General features: G+C 37.4%; 1 protein-coding gene across 2 annotated transcripts in view; it reads right to left on the reverse strand.

Annotated features, from left to right (window-relative positions):
• Positions 1–1,504, reverse strand: part of LOC311042913 (H-2 class II histocompatibility antigen, E-S beta chain-like) — a 165,674-nt gene extending 164,170 nt beyond the window's left edge. Inside the window, exons 1-2 of one of the 2 annotated variants that reach the window (XM_084054012.1) lie at positions 1,404–1,504; positions 1,123–1,209 (exon numbers count right to left, since the gene is read on the reverse strand). The gene's annotated coding sequence lies outside the window, so the exon portion shown is untranslated. The remainder of the gene's footprint in view (positions 1–1,122; positions 1,210–1,403) is intronic. The other variant, XM_084054013.1, reaches the window with a different exon arrangement.
• Positions 1,505–5,067: the final 3,563 nt, after the last annotated feature.

Raw genomic sequence — 5,067 nt, forward strand, 5'->3', positions numbered from 1 at the left:
AAATCTACATTTGAATTTGTCGACTAACATGTGTTTTGGCAGTGCCTTGATGACGTCGTAATGGCTGATTTTACACTTGGTTGCATGCTGAAAATAGCAGATCTATGTTGTGAGCTTGTAGATCGGCTATTTTCAGAGCACAACACCCGAGCACAACCAAACATAAAATGACTTGTCTTTTAGTTCTACTGGATCTCTTCTCCACTAGTCCTTCACTAACATTTTAGTCTATTTTTTATGTGAATGTTGACGAAATTGTCAAAATATTTAGTCTTAGTTTTAGTCATCACAGCTTAGTTTTTATTTTGTTTTTATTTAGTTTTCGTCAGTGAAAAAAGGTCGATAAACATTTTTCGTCATAGTTTTAGTCGACTAAATCAACCCTGGTTTCAGTCTGTATTAGAATGTGTTGAATGTGATGCTGAGAGGCAGCTCCGCCTTCGTCACAGAAGTGGGCGTGGTTATAGCACAAGAGGTTTTGGAATGACGTGGTTCAGTGCCTTGCTCAAGGACACTTTAATTATGAAGCCAGGAAGAGCCGGGAACCTGAACCTGTAAACTGAACTCACAGACGCTCCTCTGATCCAAGCCTCATTACATCTCACTGATGATACCATCATGTCATGTGATCAAAGTGCTACTTCAGAGGGGTGTGTGTGTGTGTGTGTGTGTGTGTGTGTGTGTGTGTGTGTGTGTGTGTGTGTGTGTGTGTGTGTGTGTGTGTGTGTGTGTGTGTGTGTGTGTGTGTGTGTGTGTGTGTGTGTTCAGCATCACTGGTAAAATGCTGTTCATGTTCATTAAACATCAATCCAAGCCTCATTACATCTCACTGCTGAAACATCAAATATATTTGAAAACACAGTGGTCATGTGATCAAAGTGTCACATGAGAGGTGTGTGTGTGTGTGTGTGTGTGTGTGTGTGTGTGTGTGTGTGTGTGTGTGTGTGTGTGTGTGTGTGTGTGTGCGTGCGTGCGTGCGTGCGTGCGTGCGTGCGTGCGTGCGTGCGTGCGTGCGTGCGTGCGTGCGTGCGTGAGTGTGCATTGTTCATATTTGTTTTTATATAATAACAGTAGATAGATAAATGTATATATTATATAATAACATAAATATAATGTACTTACTTATTGGGATCGCTTCAATGAAGTACAAAGGAGAGGAGAGGATGAGGAGGGTGGCTGTAATCTTCATCATCACTGATCAAAACTGAACTGAATTTAACAGATCAGAATATACAGATCAGAATAAACAGAGAATAAACAGATCAGAATAAACAGATCAGAATAAACAGAGAATAAACAGGTCAGAATAAACAGATCAGAATAAACAGATCAGAATAAACAGAGAATAAACAGGTCAGAATAAACAGATCAGAATAAACAGATGAGAATAAACAGATGTTTACTCAAAGAGAAGTTCTGGAGTCTGAAAGAGAATGAAGGAGGACTCGTTCTGTAGTTTAGAATAATCAGCCAATCAGATTAAAGATACGATGTTACATCATCTGTTTCCAGAAAGACGACAGTCTGGATTATTGCACATATCATGAACAGTATATAGCTGCTGCTTCATAAGTAATCAACAAACTATACTAACAACTGGGCAAACATTGGCCAAATTGTCAATTCATATAAGAAAGAGCAAAATTTTAAAAATAGCCGATCTACAAGCTCTTTTAGAGCATGTAGATCTATTTATCTGTGGGAACTGAGTCAAACTAAATGTAACGCCTCAACTCCTACAATGCCAAGTATTTTTCAAGGTGCGGGGTCCTGAGTTCAAATATGATTATTTTGGGGGGGCGCGGTCTGAAAAGGTTGAGAACCACTGGTTAATTGCAGATCAATCAGTGAAACACAACATGGAACTTTACTTTTTTTTCCTTTTTTTCCGCCTAATCAATTTTTGGAATGTTTTTTTTTGTGCACGCTAACATTGAGAACCTTTTTTGCTTGATGATGATATTTTTACTTTTTCCCTTTTTGCATGGAAGCAGCATGGAATTGACATGGATCATTATGATTACTATATTTTTATTTAATTATTCTCTCTTCAGCATGCTAACTGTTCTACATGGCCTTCTCTCTTGCCTTGATTTTTTTATTTTTTTTCTGCATGGACAGAAGGTACTGTATCCTTAGGATTTATTTTTACCTTATTTATTACAGACACTGCATGTCTCATTTTTTTGGCTTGCCTAGTGGAACTGGATTACTAGTATCCACTAATTTTTATACGTTTTTTGAAAGACATTGCATGGCTGTCCTATTTGGCTGTTTAGTCGAAATGGATTTTTGGATTATTATTTTTGATAAACATTGCATGATTCTTGTTTCAGGCTTGCATGATGAGAGGACTCTTTGTCCTATCTCTTTTTTGGCTTGGACTCAAAACATTTTGCATGGACGAGCATTGCATGTGATAGATTGGATAATACTATTTTCTTTGCAATTGTTTTGCTTTTTTGGGGAACAAATGTATGTATATCTGAGCACTTGTACCTCCATCTATGACAGTTGTTGATGAGAATCTTCAGTTCCCGTACAGGGACATTGATGATGATGAACTTGTTGATGGTGCCAATGTTTATGTAAGCAGTACAAATAGACAACAGTATGAACAATATGAGTTCAGAAACTTTGAACATACTGATCATAAGCCATATGAGATAGGCTATGATTTCGATCCGGAGAATAATTTTTATAATACATAAATAACAACTGCCAGTACTATACTGATGATCAATTTAGTAAAATTAAAATGAATGGTACATTCTCAATTATACATTTTAACAGTAGAAGTCTGAATAGAAACTTCCGTAAAATTAAGAAGTATCTGGCCCAATTTAACAAATTCGATGTCATCGCGGTCTCCGAAACTTGGTTGAATGACGAGAATGAATGCAATGGGGATTTAGAGGGGTACGAACTGTTCACCGCTAATAGGAAAAACAAAACAAGAGGAGGAGTCGCCTTGTATGTAGATACAGCCTTAAGAAGTAGCATGGTACAAAATATGACGTATATCATAGATAATATTATGGAATGCCTTACAGTTGAAATCATTTTGGACAAATGTAAAAATATGGTCATAAGTTGTGTATATAGGACACCTGGATCATGCCTAGACACTTTCAACAACAAATTAGGTTTGGCAGCCTTAATAATAACAAAGTGCACATAGCATGTGGCGACTTCAATGTTGACCTGCTTAACCCACATGGAAAGAGAAAAATAACTAATTTTGTCGATTCAATGGACTTGTTAATCAAGTCCATGATCATAACACCAGAGGCAGCTCCACAAACCATGTTCAACCCAGATTTGGCACAACAAAGGGAATGAACTCTTTCTCATGCTATTCATCTAAAATGTGGAATGCCCTACCAAAAGGAGTAAAGGAGTGTAAAACCCTACTCACTTTCAAAAATGCCCTAAAGATACACCTTCAGGAGGCTGCAATTCAAAAATGGCCCCTGTCCAAGTCCTAACCTACCCCATGTCCTAACCTAACCTACCCCCCCCCCCTCTCTCTTTCTTTTTTTGTACATATTTTTCACCCTTCATACCAGTAACCTGTAAACTGATTGTATGACATTCTGTATAGTAGTGTGTATATCTGTCTGTCTCTTATATGTCATCATGATTTGTGTGCGTGGGGATCTCATCTTAAACAAGCTACGTGCTTAACTGAGCTATCCAGTTTAGTAGACCTTGTATTGTGAATTTGTACTTCCATGTACTGTTATGTACTGTCATGTACTGTTCTCATGTCTTACTAAATAAAGTACATCAATCAATCAATCAATCACAAAACCTACCAGAATCACAACAGACACAGCCACGTTAATTGACAATAATTTTACAAATACAGTGGAAAGCCAAGTAACAGCTGGACTGTTAATTAATGACACCAGTGACCATCTCCCAGTATTTGCCATTTTCCACCATCATTTTAAGAAGGAAAATAAATGCAGAAACAACACCTACAGGCTAACCCGACATAGAACACCTGAAGCCGTTGCTGCCCTCAAGGTGGACCTTAGAAGACAGACCTGGAATGAGGTATATGAAACTGATGACCCAAACAAATCCTATGACGCATTCTTGTTAAAACTTCTTGAATTATATGATAAAAATTGTCCTCTCAGAAAAACCCAGACTATACACAATCATAAACAGCAAACCCCGTGGATAACTAAAGGTATTGAAAACGCCTGTAAAAAGAAAAATACACTTTATAGGATATTTATAAAACAAAGAACAATAGAGGCAGAGACCAGATATAAGACATACAAAAATAAATTGACAAATATTATAAGATCAAGTAAAAAGGACTATTATCACAAAAAACTTCAACAGCAAAGAGGAAATATTCAAGCCACATGGAAAACAATAAATAGTATAATTAGAAAAGGTACTGGCAAAGGTGAGTATCCAAACCCCTCCAATAAAGATAACACAATTATAAATAAAACAAAAGAAATTGCTAACGAATTCAATCATTTTTTTGTTAATGTCGGACCAAGCCTAGCCAAGGCAATAAGTGATCCAAGAGTCAAGCAAGGCCTGGACGGGAGGCATACGATAATCCGACATCCCTTTTCTCCGACTATGTGGCATCCGCGTGCGGTTAGGGTTAGGGTTCGGGTTTGGTATAGGGTTAGTATTGGAAACGTCGGAGCTCTGCGCTGTCGGAGGAATGCGCTGTCGGACTAACGTACTGCACCCGGCCTGGACCACTTAATTATTAACCAGAATACTCATTCTATGTTTATAAAAAGTGTATATGAACATGAGATACTGGGCATAGTAAAAACATTTGAAAATAAAAAGTCCATTGACAGTACCAACATTGATATGACAATAATTAAAGACATAATAGATACTATAGTCACACCACTCACACACATTTGCAATCAATCATTCACAACAGGTATTTTTCCCAAAGCCATGAAAACAGCTAAAGTCATACCCATCCACAAAAGTGGCGACAAACACCAATTCACCAATTACAGACCTATTTCGCTGCTATCACAATTCTCAAAAATATTGGAAAAATTATTTGTC

Source organism: Gymnoscopelus microlampas (genome assembly GCF_963454915.1).
Source record: "Gymnoscopelus microlampas genome assembly, chromosome: 4".
In the NCBI taxonomy this organism is placed as follows: Eukaryota; Metazoa; Chordata; class Actinopteri; order Myctophiformes; family Myctophidae; genus Gymnoscopelus; species Gymnoscopelus microlampas.